The 17605-nt window shown below is 36.1% G+C and overlaps 1 long non-coding RNA gene across 1 annotated transcript; it reads left to right on the top strand.

Annotated features, from left to right (window-relative positions):
* The first annotated feature begins 1130 nt into the window (after positions 1 to 1130).
* LOC124181567 lies at positions 1131 to 2640 on the top strand. The gene is made up of 3 exons (XR_006870508.1): positions 1131 to 1226; positions 2133 to 2308; positions 2571 to 2640. It is a non-coding gene; the product is annotated as an uncharacterized LOC124181567 (long non-coding RNA).
* Positions 2641 to 17605: the final 14965 nt, after the last annotated feature.

Below are 17605 nucleotides of genomic sequence, written 5' to 3'. Positions count from 1 at the left end.
TTATATTTCCACAAGCATATTAACTCACTAATTCGTGCAGCTATCTTGAATCCCTAATAGACGTACCATTATTCATATGTGCACCCTAATAGGATATACAAGTCTCATATACCTATGTATACGTATATATGCAGTTCTATTAGAGTAGGATCTATAGATCTCTTCACTTTGCTGTACACATATTATAGGTACAAACACAAAGCTGTGCCAATTTCTTTGTTAGTATATTCAATTGAGCTTTCCACGGGTGAGTTTGTAAAATAATGTATACATATGTACATTTTCAGTATAGTAAAACATGTGCATTTATATTATCGTATGCTGCGCGAAAAATATACAATGTACAATACAATTATACAAAATAATCGTCCGATTTTTTCTTAACTATCGATTTTTTCCTGTATGAATCGTAAAATTCACTGATTGTATATTTTTCGTATATTTGTATATACATAGCTCATTCGCGGAATGTAATGAATATTGGTGTTTCCAGTTTGCTGGCCTCTTTGCATGTTGATTCTTTTGCCTCTGTTTGTTATGTGAATACTTTGCGAATACTATTTGATCGACGTATAGTTTTCATACATTGTCTTGAAATTACACTTTTGTTTTCATATTTATCAGTCATTATCTGCATGATTTTGTCAATTTCTTATTTACTTTCAATTGCTTGTGTTATTTTCCAATTCAGCTGCGGGAATATCCCTATCCGATTTCCCGACCCTAAAATTCGACGACCTCAAACACGTTTTAACGAATGTCAACGATTTCGTATACTTCTTCAAAAAACTAGAAGGGTGGCGTAAGATTAATTCAGAACCGCAGGTACTACTAATCCTCCTTATCCTCTCATACTTTTATACGCTACTCCTTACTGTCGTTGCTGAGTTATCCTATAAATAGGTGATTTTATCATTTCATACGTCTATATACTTAGGTATAATTGTAAAAAATATAAAAACGCACTGAATGTTCATTGCATGTGAGGTGGCATATCCATCGTCGTAATATTTGCATACGTCATGCTGTACGAATAATTGATGTTCCACAGAATAAGATAATGTACTTAATTGAAGGTGCATTTATTTGAGTGTGTTATTCATATTATTGTCAGATTAACCAGAGGGTGGCAAAGTGGAGCGCTGGAAGCCTTCCATCCTTTCATTTTGAAAATTGTTCGTTAACCGACTCAATAATAGACCCGCAGAATTTTGATACACTGCCAGGTACACGAGTCATGCTCATATTTTTATATATATGATACACTGTGATTCAGAATTCGCGACGAACGTTTCACAATGTCAATCCTTGAAGTTGAAAATGATGAAATGAAGAAATTGAAACGGAATTTTGGATCTTAATTTTGATGAGGATTGGAAAAAAAATTGAGAAAAATTATTATGATTGGTATTGTTTTTTTTTTCAATTAAAAAAATAGTCGCCTTTCAGAGGAATTGTTTTTTTTTATCTCAATTTTGACAACAAGTGAGCCTGTGAAAGATTCGTCAAGAATTCGGAATCACCCTGTTTAGTTGAGATAGATAGCTGCAGATCCACATTATTTTTCGGGTTGATTTCGAGATACTTGATATTGTTTTTTTTTTTCTATGTAGACTTAAGCGAGTTAATATGTACAGGGCTAGAGCCCACTATTGTAATGCAGGAAAATATTGCAACGAATGCAGTACCCAATTCTGAAGGTCTAGAGTTATCGCAAAAGACTACCAGTAAATCTCCCACTCTTCTGGAACTAAAATCAGTTGAACAGCGTGAAAAACAAATACCCTGTACAAGCGGCACAATAAGTATCGCAGCTACTGATTCGGCACAATCGACGTCAAATTCCGACCCGGTCAAAAGATTGGTATGTTTTCACAGACCTTATCAAAAATATCCAATTAGGTATCTACAATTGCAGAATAATGTTCACCTTTCTAAAGGGAGACGCTGGACACTTTATATTTATCAATCAATATTCCCCTTATATAACGTTATGGTATTTACCTCGAATATGCCGAAATTATTACGTCCTACGGAATCGATATTCGTACAACAATTGTACGCCGTTCATAGATGGTTTTAAATTTAATTTTGGAATTGTTACAGTCTGCTTTACATACCAATTTTTATAGGATCTACAAACATTATTGCAAAAGGACAGCGATGGAAAAGCTATTTTAATGGTGTACCGTAAAACAGGATATTTAACATCACGCCTTCGAAATCTCTTGGTTCAAAAAATAATTAAATGCAAACAAGACGAAGCCTTTGAAGATATTTCGATTGGTGAAGTACTTCCTGAGTTCAGGTACATTGAATTGTTAACCACGGTATATTTTTTAATTCGGGTGTCATTGCAATGTAGGTATATGGGGTAGTCCACCACTCCTGAAACAAATTCTTGTATACCGATTCTCCTATAGATTGAGCAGTCTAAAATGTGCATTACTCTAGATTTCTTGTATGGCATTTTGCGGAGATGAGGGATTTTCACGTGTTTATACAGGCTACATGACGTACGAAAAGACTGATCTGGGCAAATCCATATAAATACAATTCTATATTGACAGAATTACAACAGATGAATTTAAAAGCTGGGCAAAAGAAATCCACGAAGTTTTTCCTACTGAATCCATAGCAACGTATTACATCACTTATGCAAAAGTACAAGGACAGCGTATCTGTGCATCCGGAAAGCTCTGGGAACATTTCCACTACACCAAAACTTTATTGCATAAGAGTGGCCTGTTACGCAATAAGCGCAAAGATAAATACACCAAGCCGGAAGTAAACGTCGAAGAAACATGCGAAATTACAGGTGCTTTGATTTAAATAATGATTAATTTTTTGCAGCATTACTGACATAATTTTTCTGGGTGAGTGAAACGTCTAGATGTATTTTATAAATTGTTGTAGATGAGGATAATGATAAACTTAGCTGGCTGAAAACTTATATTGAACCGTGGGGTCACGTGGTGGAATATTGGGACAGAACTTATCATATCAGAAGGCGCAATTTAATCAAAGATAATACATCCGTTGCGGATTATATAAAAACGTACCGCTGCTTGCGGCAAGAGCTGGGAGCTGAATTGGTATGGATCAATTGGAAAGCCAAAACGTTAATCCGATCTATATCTATTATATTACGCGAAGATCTATATATATATATATGTAAGTTTGTGGCCTGTTTACCCAAACTTATCTCTGAAAAACAACAAACACGCTGAACGGGTTACGGAAAGGATAACCAAGAGTGACCATCGCGGAATCATCGCCTCGGGAGAGAGGGGAGTGATTGACAGGCGCTCGAGACATCCACTAGTGTTATAGTGGATACTCAGTAAAATATATTGTAAATTATATTGTAAATTTATTCTTTTCATTGTCAACTAAGCCTATAATCCCGATAGATCTGCAAAAATGATCTGCAGATCATGCGAAACTTGTATCAAAAATAAAACAAGATTTGGAAACTTTAAGGCGCCATTGTCGCAGTTGGGTCCTGCGTCCAAGCCGTTAGAAATAGTTTCATTAGATACAATAGGCGGTTTCACGGGAAATAAATCTCAAAAAAAGTACATGCACTTAATGGTAGATCAATTAACTCGATATGCATTTATCTCCACTTCAAAAACACAAATAGCAAAAGATTTTATAAACCTAGTCCAAATAATAGAAAAGAGAGGTAAAATTCAAACACTTCTGACAGACCAATATCCTGGGATAAATTCCAAAGAATTCAAGAAATATTTGAAAGAAAAAAATATAACACTGATTTTCACAGCGGTAGATTGTCCGTTTTCCAATGGACAAAACGGGCGTACAAATCAAACATTAGTGAACAGAATTTGCTGTAAACTTTACGAAAACCAAAATAAATCATGGACAACAATTGCCGAACAATGCATAAGTGAATATAACAACACAGTACATAGCTCTACAGGTTTTTCACCAAACTATTTGCTCTCGGGAATGGACAGGTCAATAATTCCAAAGGAATTAAATGAAAATACAAAAGAAAATTTAGATGTCAATAGAGCAAAAGCATTAGAAAATTCCATAAAATCGCATAACAGGAATAAATTATACTACGACACTCACACAAATGCAATAGAATATAACGAAAATGACTTAGTGTATATACAAAATGGGAATAAATTAAATAGAAAAAAATTAGATCCCGTCCAAACTGGACCATTCAAAATTACAAAAAAAAATATTTAAATCCATTGATGAAATTGATATCGGTACAAGAAAAAAAGATGTAAATATTTTTCACAAAAGCAAAATGGTCCCATATTCACAACCCGTCCCAGAGTCCTAGCCAATCCTCTCCGGGAAGGGGGGATGTAAGTTTGTGGCCTGTTTACCCAAACTTATCTCTGAAAAACAACAAACACGCTGAACGGGTTACGGAAAGGATAACCAAGAGTGACCATCGCGGAATCATCGCCTCGGGAGAGAGGGGAGTGATTGACAGGCGCTCGAGACATCCACTAGTGTTATAGTGGATACTCAGTAAAATATATTGTAAATTATATTGTAAATTTATTCTTTTCATTGTCAACTAAGCCTATAATCCCGATCGTCAAAACCGACATTGTTGTTGATTTAGGTGACTATAAGTGTTATAATTATTTTTGTTATTATTTATGTAATTATTTGTAATTGGTGTTAATATAATGTTCTAGTATCGTTTCTACATCAACCCAAGTCGTTGAGACTCAGGAATTATTATTTCCGCAACCCTTTTAAGTTATAAGAGTCACGCTTATAACTTAAATATATACACCTATATTTTATCTATATATATATATATATATATATATATATATATATATATATACCGGGACAATCTCTTGAAACTATACATATAATGCGCATGCGCGAGTTTTATCGGCTGCTCGGGCAGGCTGGCCACTCCGAGTTTCAGCTGTCAAACTCTGTTTCTGGCGGCGGCGTAGTTCATACGAATTTTTGAGGTTAGAATCTCTAACGGTCGAGGTAGTGACTCGGAAAGTTGATGCTAATGCTCTTTGAAAATTGGCTTTATTCGACTAAAATGAGAAATCTATTTAAATGTTGGGTGCTTGGAAGAAACGCAGCAGGTAGGTGCGAACACTTTATTTAATCATTTTTATTATTTCGTACATTAGAAATAACAATGGAACTTTTATCTATCAACAGGTGATACGGCCAAAATAATTACATCTCTGATATTCACTGTTATCTGCCCATTCAATTTGTCAGACGTACAAAGATCATCGCCACTTTCAAGCAACTAAGCAACTCTCTCACTCTTTTGTGATTTCAGGCGGTAATATTGAATTGTATCACTTTCGAAAATGAGACATTAAACCGAGCGTTCAAGAAATTTTAATATCTCACTATCTGTAACGGAACTGTGAATCTTTTTTTTCTTGAAAATAGTTCAACAAAATTTACGAATAGTTGATAGCCAATGTATTTTTTCCGATTAACAAATTATTGCTACTACTATTTAAAATTTCCGAATGATTATCAGAATTTATTTCGCAAATTTTCAATGATGTTCGATTAAATAAATGAAGAGGACCTAATACTCAAATTGAAAATTCAAGTAATACTAGATTTATTAAAATGATTTCTGTATTTCATGTTAGTGCGGTTCGAAACAAAGAAAATCTAATCGAAAGCGTAGAACTGAGGAACGTAAATCACATCCTGTGACACAAGTTGAAAATCAAGTTTCTCAAAATGCGCCTCAATGTCACAATTAGCTTCAAGGACAATCATGTTTTAGAGTAATGTCAGAACATTATTACGAGGATCTTGACTTATCGGATTCAAGATTGTGTCCCTTGTTCCATCAAAATAAATGAATATCTAATTTTTAACCAAGTTTATAAAGATGTTTTTCCAAATAATGTAATCCGATACAATATCTTGTTCTTAGTCCTCCGAACATCACCTTCTAACAAGGATATTTGGAAAGAGTCCCTTTGTTGCAGAAACCATTATAAAATTCTTGGTTTTCAATTCGTGCTACTGAATAACTCTGTGTTTCAGGTTCCATTTTCAATCTCAAAATGGGATTTTTTTTGCTCCAGATAATGCTAACATGAAATTCAGAAATAATTGCGGTACATGGAGATTCACAAGCTTTTAGTCTTAGCGTAGGACCCTATAAAGAGTGTAAAATTGAATTTGATTTCAAGTTATCGTGCAACTAGCTAGCCAGATGACACCGTCAACTAAGATTAAATTTAAAGACATTTTCAACTGAACTTATTCAACAGTTCTAGATTTAGATTGATTCAGTTTGCCTAGCAAAATTCAACCCTACAATCTAATTGAGGACTTGAAAAACTATTTATCTGAATTCAATGCCAAAGAGAGCAAAAGTAAGCTTCAAAATAAGATACCAAATCAAATGGTATAAAGTTTGAAAAACAATGCTGGTCAATAATAATGCTTAAATTACAATGGTGCACAGAATGATTCCTCGGTAGAATGAATTGGCAGCAACGGTTAAGTAACAAACTTATCGCTATTGGCTCGATCAAAGTAAAATGATGGGATATTCAGCCATTATGATCTGTAGTATGTCCCGCTCTTCAATTTTGCCTCAACTGATGTTAAGAAGGTGGCGATGGCCTGATAAAATTCACTCCGGCAGCTGATGTCTGACGAAACAACTAGGTCCCATGGTTCTAATGATTGCACCGCTCGAGAAACCAGGATCCTTGCCACCTAAACGTTTTGACCATCAGGTAAGGCATAATTTTCCTCGTGTTAATTAAAGTTTAAACTTAGAGCCTGCTGAAAAAAAACGAATTTAATCATTGAATCCATGTTAAAATATTGTCATTGTCAAAGATCACGTAATTGGAAATTTACTTACATGCTTCGATGCCTGACAAATTTAGTCCCGCTTTGACAATGAATTATTTCGTACCTGAAAATATTAGAAGCTATTATTATCAAACAGGATCTTTTGGTATTTTTGAATACAACTAATTTCCAATAAAATTCACAAAACATAAAACGTTAATGAGACGCATTGCCACCAGACATCACCTGGCTTAATGTTCGAAAATTACAATCACAAATTACTGATTGTTAGATATCGTTTGACGTATTGCTTTTGTGCATACCATTTATTGAATTTGTATTGTAGAGTTTTTTCATAGTCCATATTTTTTCGAAATCAACAAAATTCTTCGATTAGCAAATTCACAATATGATCGCGAATATCACGGTATAATCGCGAGGTTACTGAAATTCGTTCGCCTGAACCGCTGAATACGAGGTGAATAAACATCGCCGATCACATCGCGAAACTATTTCCTTGTTTTCCTACGTAATGATGAAGAGGGACATCGATTTCTAGAATTGAAACTCAGACACAGATCACCACGTGGTATTTAACCAGATAGTTCGTATCCTAATTCTGTGCATACCGGCGACACTGGGAGGGCGCGAAAACCACGATTCTGCTGATACCAGAATTTGATTGGATGAGGGCAACGATCGCGACTGGTATCAGCCAATACAATCATCTTTCTCCAGAGTTTCGTAACTTTCCCACCCGCGAATATAAACAACCCCGCCCGCGTAAATTGACCACTTTGCAAAAAGATCGCGTAACTTCAACCACGTGTCTGGCAATTACCTCGATCTTTTTGTGAATTTTTTCATCGTGTTCATTAGATAAAAAAATGCCTAATTACAAGTTTTCTGTGTAGGAAAAGGTGGAATTAGTGAAATTTCATTACCAGGGCCTGTCTTACCGGGAAAATCAGGCCCATTTCGCCGTCACACACCCGGATCGACCAACACCTTCGTTAGCGACCATCAGGAATCTGGTTTTAAAATTCGAACAATCCGGTAGTGTCGATGAGAGAACCAGGAAAATCTCTCAACCAAACCGTCAGCTGAGCTGGGATACTAAGCTGGACATCTGCTTGACCGTCGAAGAGGATCCATTCAAGCCTATCAGCCGCATCGCCCAGGACGTGGAAATATCTAACGCGTCGGTCAGAAGAGTATTGCGTGAAGCTAAGTACAGATCGTACAAGTTTCAAGTCCATCAAGAACTCTTGGCTGGTGATAACGATAGTCGTCTTCGCTTCAGCCAAGAGTTGATGGAACGTCTGAACGCAGACGAGGGCTTGTTGAGTCGCATTTGCTTCTCAGATGAAAGTACGGTGATACTTGTCGGGAAACCGAACAGGCAGAACACCAGAGCCTGGTGTCGAAACAACCCTCGTCTGTTCATTCAGGCGGGCACGCAGTACCCGTTGAAGCTCAACGTCTGGCTTGGCGCGATTGGCAATCGGCTGATTGGGCCATTTTTTATTGATGGTAACCTCAACGGCGAGAAGTATCTCTGGTTGCTGAGAGAGAGGATTGTACCGGCTCTTAGGCTGATTGAAGAAGAAATCGTGAGTGTATTTTATCACGTAGAGCTGGCGTTATTATTAGCAGAGTGCGTATGATTTTCAAATGAATAATTTTACGCTTACTACAAGTAACGTATCATTTTCTGTGTTTAGGGCGAACCTGTTTGGTTTCAGCAGGATGGAGCCCCACCGCACTTCACACGTGCGGTGCGTGATTACCTCGACCAACAATTCCCTGGACGCTGGATTGGCAGGGGGAGCCCGGAGGTCGAGTGGCCAGCCCGTTCACCTGATCTCGCTCCCTTGGACTACGGCTTGTGGGGCCATTTGAAAAATGTTCTGTATGCCCAAGGTAGGATTGAAGACCTTGCCGCACTGCAAGCTAGGATCTTAGACATCCTGCAGAACCTGTCACCGGATATTATATCCAATACGACAAATGCCTTCTACGACCGGCTCGGTTACTGCGCTGCAGCTGCTGGAGGGCATTTCGAGCACTTTTTGAAAGGCAACCAATGGCCAGACGAGGGGTGATCAGAAGAGTGGAGATTGGTCTCCCAGTGTGTTCGGACGATTGTCTTGTAAGTTATTGTTTTGTTTCCTAATTTTTCATTAATAGCATGATTTACACTGTAATATTAACTGTTGTTCTTTTTCTCTTTTTATTTTTGGATATCTGGTGAACCCTCTTTGTTAACGGAATATTGATTGCTGTACAATGGAGCTGCAAAAACTTTGTCAACTAATCAATGATGTCGGCGAGGGTTTTTGTGAGTATTGCGTCGGGTACGTTTTCTGTTAATTGCTACTCTTTGTTCTCCTAAGCTTCCTGTTTAAGATGAATAATTTCTTTATTCCTTGTTACTCATTTCTTTTATTTATTTCATGTTCATCGGCACTAATTACTGACTTCTGGAGCACTGCACCGTAACGAATCTACTCTGGAAATACCTTCTACTGGGTCTCAACCATTCATTTATTTTTAATTTTATGTAAATAAAGAATCTGTTCACAATAAACATTGTTTTTACTTACCTACCTCTGTTTGTCCAGACTCCCACATGTTAATGACATTTCACGTTGAATTTCAGATTTCTTCTTTCAATAAATAACACCCAATTTCTGTATCATTTGATATTTGCTTTTCCGTTAAATTCTTTATTGCGTCGGTTGAATATCTTCCGAAATCAACCACGGTATTGCTGAACGATACTATTCTTCTTAGACAATTCACGCTACGTAAAAATAAACAGCAGCATAACCTCAATCCACGGCTTTACGCGCGAGAGAATTACAGCTTTTGTTTCATTTTGTGTACGTTGGCGGCTTGCTCAGCAGAAGAAAACATCACCGCGGCGCGATTTCACCGACCAATGAGATTAAATTATTTAGCGCATGCGCGTTATATGTATAGTTTCAAGAGATTGTCCCGGTATATATATATATGAACTGCACACATAACAACTATAAATATCGAATGAATTTTCAGATACATCGTGATTTTGAAAAACTTTATCCTGGAAAAAGTGATTCGCTGCTCAACAGATGGGATGCTATTTGCACACGGCTTTCTGAATTATTACAGGGTCCCCGCAAACCGAAAGGTTTGGATAACGAACTGCTGGTTAATAAACTGAAAACGTTGAGTCCTGGTAAGTAATGTATCTAAATGGTACGTGGACAGTAAAATTAGTCAAGTGTGGAATTAAAAGTCTGTATAGAATCACTATACGATGCAGGTGTATACACATACATAGGTATAATAAGCGGGGAATTTCACTTCAAATCGTCGAAGAAATGACTTGGTACGTCTCTTATATCGATTCACACTCTTTTTTACATGAAATATATAATATAAAACCATTAGATACGTATTTTGGTGTTCGTCTGAATTTTCTTTTTCAATTTGGAAGGTCGATTTAGCGTGGAATTCGCCAAATAGCATATTATTAGAAATATTTGCAGAGAATCAAGATGCCCTGATATTATACCTTCTACCAACATTGGTTAAAGCGACACAAATTAAATAGCAGCCAGTGACCAAGAAACGAAAAATCGCGGATTCAGAAAGCAGTTGCAACAGCGTAGGAAAAGGACGAAACAAAAAACCGTCAACCTTGGAGTCACAGGAAGCATTTGTTTTACATGTCTATGTAAGTATATTGCTGCGCACGAAAGGGTACATTCCAACGTCATGGCACAAGCATTTGTGACGTTTACCGGGACATGGAATGTTACTGAATTTACACACGAGTGCTTCTTATGAATTTGGCTATAATGTGTGTGTAACTCACAAATTTGAGGCAGTTGATTTTTACATGTCATTTATAACTAATGATTACTTTGATTATTAATTTTCATTTATAACGGGTTACAGAATGCTGCGTCCGTGGAGCCGGCAATAGCTAATAAAAAGGCACAGCTACTACAGTAAGGACTAACGGCGCAACCCCACATAGTGCTTGTCGGACCGCTGGATAATATTCAAGCCAGCTATGTAGTGGTAGATGATGTCAGGTACACGACGACGTCTCCGCTGAGGGCACTAGATCTTACCTTTAAAACATTTTACGCTACCGATTGCCAGTATCCAATCCATTCGTTTCACATTTGGCTCTTCATTCAGAAGGTAGCATATGACATCACAAACACGGGTGACAAATTTGGTACCAATATAAATACCCTCATTGGAGAAGTGCTCTCTTATAATCAAGCCCTCTAGATTAACATACCGTAATGTCGTGCTTTGTGTGCCAGTGTATATTTCCTAGTAACTCCGAACTACTTCGGCACATAAGACTTTCACATCCAGCGTCCACTGTATTTAGATGTAACGAAGATTCTTGTCGGCGTGGTTTTTCTTTATTTAATTCATTCCGTAAACACAGACATAGAACACATTTTTTGGCAAGTACGCCTTCCTCGTCTTTAACAGTGCCCAATAACTTTCCTTCAGTCAGTAGCCTAGAAGGTACGATCGATCAATATAACGATTCAAATTCCACATCAAAGATTGATTCAAAAAATTTCGACTTCCAGTCACAGTGTGCGTCGAACGAATTAGGTGATGATAGTATTGCGGAGGTATTGCATGCGTTAGACAATTCAGACTGTTCATCCAGAACGTCTGATGATGAAGAACCCGATTTGATAGTACCTTCAAATTCTGTCACTCCTAGTATATCTACGGACACACTCACAGAGAAATTATGTAAATATTTAATGGAACAAGCAAGTCATTTCGTAAGCAAGTTATACAATTTGTCCGATTTACCAAGAAAGAGAGTACAGTTCATAGTAGAGGAAGTCACTAACCTAGCCAATGGAAGTGCTGCATATGTGGTACGAGACCATGTACTAAGTCGTTTGAAAGCTGTGAATGAAAATCGTGAAAATTTATCCGAAATAACTGCTTTGTTCGATAAACTCGCAAATCCATTCAAAAATTTCGAAACTGAGTACTTTCGTTTCAAATACTTTATTTCATCTGGAAACTTAATTCTACCGGAACAAGTTCTACTTGGTCAGAGAAATGAATATAGAGAAGAGAACGGTGTACAAAAATTGATACATATTCCTGTCACTGCCGAGTTCGTACCCATTCGCCAAGTATTCAAAAAGTTTTTTGAGATGCCAAACGTGTTTCGGGACACGATGAATTACCTTCAACGTCTTCACGAAAATTCGGACATAATTTCAAATTTTGTGCAAGGCTCATTTTGGAAAGAGAAAATGTCAGCATTTGAAAATAAAATTGTTTTACCTCTGTTCTAATACTTTGATGATTATGAAAATAACAATCCTCTCGGGAGCCATGCTGGAATAGGAAAGTGTGGTGCTGTGTATCTGAGTATACCTTGTTTGCCAGCTGAATATCAATCGAAACTTGAAAATATTTTCTTATTCATTCTATTCAATACCATTGACAGAAAAGTGTTCAAAAACAAAATAATTTTTTCTCGAGCTATTGATGAACTTAAATTTCTTAGAGCACAGGGTATAACGGTGTCTACTCCAATTGGAAATATACACATGTACTTTGAATTGGCATTAATATTAGGTGACAATCTTGGTATGCATGGGATGTTGGGCTTCGTGGAGTGCTTCCGAGCGAACTTTCCGTGTAGGTTTTGTTCGGTTCATAGAGATCAAATCAACAGCACTTTTGATGAACGATCCTGCGCCTTGCGAGATATTTGTAATTATGACTATGGTTTGACATTAAATGATGTAAGTCGTACAGGAATCGTGGAGGAATGTGTTTTTCACGAACTAGGTAATTTTCATTCAACTCGCAACAGATCTGTAGATCCAATGCATGATCTTGGTGAAGGTATATGTCCACGTGACGTTTCAAAGGTATTACATTACTTCGTATGTGTTGTCAAATTATTTACCTTGGAAGAACTCAATTCGAGAATTAATGGATTCCATTATAGTTTTCACGACAAATCAAACAAACCACCTGAAATCACTCTCGCACGTTTGAAGAGCGGTTCTTTGTCGATGAGTTCTTCAGAAATGTTCATCTTTGTTCGAAATTTACCACTTATTATCGGTGATTTAGTTCCGGAAGGAAATATACACTGGCAAATAATCATACAATTAAAAGCCATAATTGAAATTATTTTGAGCAAAGCACACCAACCGACAACACATGATTATTTGGAAACATTGATCACTGAATATTTGACACTAGTTTCCGAATTGTTTCCGAATTCTCTGACACCAAAACACCACTTCCTACTTCATTACCCTCGGATTAATGCTGAAATGGGTCCATTATGGAAACTGGCTTCAATGCGGTACGAAAGTAAGCATAGAGAGGGAAAAATCACATCTCACGTTTCGATCAGTCGGGTTAATGTTTGTAGAACCATAGCTATTAAACATCAACTTCAACTAAATCATCGGTTAATGAATTATGTTCCCTACGCTGAATATGCCCATGGCCTGACGCGGAATGTCCTTTTGACCAAGTTACCTAACTATGCAGATTTTTGTCCCGCATTGCCATTAAATATCAGTCAAGATGTGAATGTTACCGAATGGATAGAATTTTCAGGCCAACGGTTAAAGACTAATTCGGTATTAGTGAGCGCTTCCAAAACTGGTCCGAAATTTTTTATTATTAAAACTATTTTCCTGGAAAAAGAAAATCAAGTTGTTCTGGTGGCTAAAACTTTAGAACAATTCTTTTTCGATGTACATTATCAAGCCTATAAGGTTATACCTACAGATGAAGATTCATGGTGTTGTACTACATGGTCACAGTTTCGGTATGCATTTCGAATATCGCATATAGTTGCGACAAATAACAGCAGTTCATATGTTATAAAGAACTGGTATTAGTTTTTAAAAATAGTATAAGTATTGCAAACACGTACCTGCATAGTATATACACATATACAGCTTGTTCAATAGATAATGGTTCTATTTTGGACGCATCGGACTTTTTTGTAAATAAACCCTACGCCAAAAAAATTGTATTTTGATCTCTGCCTTCACTTCCTCAAATTTATATAAGAGAAAATATAACATTCTTAAGCATATGTTAATACAAGTTTTGTTTTTGTCTACAACGATAACGCTTGCGATTGGAAACACGTCAAGAAATAAATTTTCTAACTAAATATTTGCTGATATATGTTTCAATTGAAACTTCTGATAATTATGGAATATACATCGATCGAATATTTGTTTAGACTTGGATGACTAAATTTTGGATAATATGAATAGTGAAAAATGGTAATTACTAGACCGATTAATAATATCTATTCGAAGAATATCAATCATCACTCTACGTATATGAGGAACTACTCCACATACATATAGCAAATCTTACTATCACCAGAAATGTGTTGTCTCATATATTATTGACGTAGATATTGCCATGCAACGTAAAGTATAGTCACAAGGTGTGGGTGCGAATAGTTCACCATTGGAAGGCAATTGCTGCAAGTGAGAGACGTATCAAGTCACATACTTGTATACTGTGTAATGACATACACTACTGCGAAGTTTATCCTATCAAACCAGTGAATGATGCTAATCAAATATGTTACCATTCCTTCACAGTTCTACATCTCGGTAAAGTACGCATTGTACACTTTCAGATACTCATTCAAGTGATGTCTGATGTCTTGCAGTGCATCGTTTGCCATACATATAAGGACAATCCGCTAAAAACCTTGATGGAAATATGGCTGCGCGTGTATGTCATATGTTACCAGAATATTTATGTGTCCCTCACTGCCATACAAATTTGGGTAATGAAAACCTAGATTTCGGGCTTACAATACCCAAAAATCGAACTCAATTTCTCTCAGTGTACCACTGAGAAATACTGCTGAAAATTTACCCGATGTTTTTTCATCAAAGAATGACTGCAACATCATCTTTTTTGATCTTGAAACATCTGGGTTGTCGAAAAATTCAGAAATTTTACAAATTGCAGCAAAATTTAAGGATCGAAAGTTCAGTGTGTATGTCAATCCATCAAAAGCTATTGATTCTACTGCGTCCAGAATTACAGGACTGAAGTTCATAAAGGGACGTGTCTTTTGACGGCAAACAAGTCCCGTCGATGTCACCGCGGGATGCTTTAGAATCATTTTAAGAATTTATCGACTTCTCGTCCAAACCTTGCATTTTTGTAGCCAATAATGTTTCGTTCGATTCCGGCCATTTGCTTCGGTATATTATCGAAAATGAAATGATTGCTAATTTTCGAAAGATCGCGGGATTTTCAGACAGCTTGGCGATTTTGCGAAAAGTTTGACCCAAAAGAAGAAAAGAAAATGGAATGTTTGAACTGGAGACGTTGGCGCGTGATTTTTGAAATTAAAAATAACTGACGAATTTCACGAAGCATTATTTGATGTTGAAATATTAGAGCAGTTGTGCCATTTGCTTATCAAGAAAGAAAATTTTTGTTTGCACTGTAAACCATACAGAAACTCAGTGTTGATGAAAATTTGTGCACCATCATTGCAAAATTTGAAAGGCGTAGTTTCGGACGAAATAATAAAAAAAATAGCAAGCGCTGGGTTCGGTTTCGAAATTCTGACAACAGTTTACTCTACAGGCGGAGAAGCTGCAATTCGAGAATGAATGGCCATAGAAACGATTGCAAAAGAACCACGCGTCACTAAAATGAAAAAAATTATTGATAAAATCATAGCGCGCCTGCAAAACAGGTCTTAACTTAAAACTGTTAAGTATATCGAAAAATATTGAGTTGTCGTCATTTCATGAATAATCTTCGTTAATACTTTGTTTTTCTATAATAAAAGTTTATGTTTCATTATTTCATTACAATTTCAATGAATCTCTGTCAATCGTTTAGAAACAAACGAACATTCTTTCCCTTATTTAGCCAAAAACAGAAAACTTGGGCTCTATCGATTTAAATTTCGCGCGCATCTTGCCCGCTGCCGCCTCACATCGTTGCCACATCGTCACAATCACTCTCCTCCACGTTCGGTGTCGGGTGCAAATTATTACTTTCGAAAGACGACTAATCCGAAACTAGATGGTCAAACATTGTCATTTTTTGGTTTGAATGATCTTTATATATTCGAGAACATCGTGTTCACTTTTCGAACAGATGGTAATATCCGTTCTCTAGTCATAATTACTTATGTCACTGAAGTCAGAGTCTCTCACGGGTTAAGTACGGAAAACGTGTTGCAGAAAAATGATTTTTGATGGCGTTTATCTAACAAACTAGATGGTGAATCGGTTTAAAAATTTGAGCATTTCTTATATAACTGTATTTTCTATAAAATATCAAAATTTCGAATGATTCGTAAGATTTTGAAAAAACGATAGAACTGCCTTAAACAAGTCAAAAAAATTATGAGCCTCGGCTGAAAAGTCAGTTTTGTAATGTAAAAATTCGTCTCTGTTGAACATCATTTATAATGGCTAAACTATAGTACTATATTAACTTGACGGTAAAAATTCACATGATACTTTTGTAAAGAATTCGAATGCTCTACAAATTTAGAGAAAAAGAAATCTAATATCTTCCCCATGTTATTTTGAATAGGGAAAACTTTGAATTCTCAGAGCGACATTTCGAAATGGGTTGTATAAGAGATATCTTCTAGTGAGGATTCCTTCCGGCTGTATGTGAAAGAAGTTTTACAAGTCAAAGCCCAAGAAAAATTTCTGTGAGTTATACTTACACTTGTCTGTTCTTCATTGTTAGTTATAAGACTCGGTAACCGAGTTCTCTATTTGAGGTTTTTTTTTATGAGAAAACGTAACATTTCTAAAATCGAATATTTTAATCTCGACCCGAAGTTCACTGACAACAAAGTGAAAAAGAATACGTTATTGCATGCTTGTTCAATATAATTGCTGCTATAATATTCGGGGAAAAGTTTTTTTCAAATATTTCAAGTGAGAAATTCACTTGCATTTTGATGACTTACTGGTAAAATTTTACAATTTAGATTATAGATTCAGTCTGCAAGTATAATTTTATAAAATCAACGAAAATATCCTGATTTGCAATTTCTAATCTGGCCGTTTTTAAAACGGTTAATGAAGTGCAATAATAGTATCAGAATAACAGATTTTAGTATTAGACATTTATTTGTCAATTCAATCATTTACAATGACAACAGAGCGTTACAAATTAAATATGAGAGTTCTTATCATTACATACATACATCATTATATGAATTACGTTATAATCGCTTCAAAATTATCATCACATTCTAATCAATGCATGATAAATTTCATAGAAATATAACATTGCATGTTTTAAACCTATATGTTACACATATCCTTGTAACAGAAACACTTGTGAGAAATTTTTTTCTCTTTTCATATTTGAAATTTTTTTTTTTCTATTCTACTATATCGCTAGTATTATCATCAAATCGTTCACGTTACTTTGACGGCCTTCAACATTTATTGTCAATCGAAAGAATTACTAGCTGCCGTCAAAAAAAAATGGAGAAACTTTGAAATATGTCTAAGGATTGAGAAATTTACAAAAATGGAGAAACTGAAAAGTGCTTAAGAAATAAGATATCGATACAAGCATAAGTCTTAGTCAATAACTTGCGTACCATTTGTCGTAAGATGAGATAAGCTCCTCTGAAAGAGACGCTTAAGTCACGTCAAAAACTTACACAAGTGTCGTGCGCTGCATGTTACGATCGGATGTGTCCGGTGCGTCATTCAAATTTCCTCCGTTTCCT

The sequence above is a fragment of the Neodiprion fabricii genome, chromosome 4 (assembly GCF_021155785.1).
Source record: "Neodiprion fabricii isolate iyNeoFabr1 chromosome 4, iyNeoFabr1.1, whole genome shotgun sequence".
Classification (NCBI taxonomy): Eukaryota; Metazoa; Arthropoda; class Insecta; order Hymenoptera; family Diprionidae; genus Neodiprion; species Neodiprion fabricii.
The sequence above is the reverse complement of the archived record's forward strand: the minus strand, read 5'-3'. Positions and strand labels throughout refer to the sequence as shown.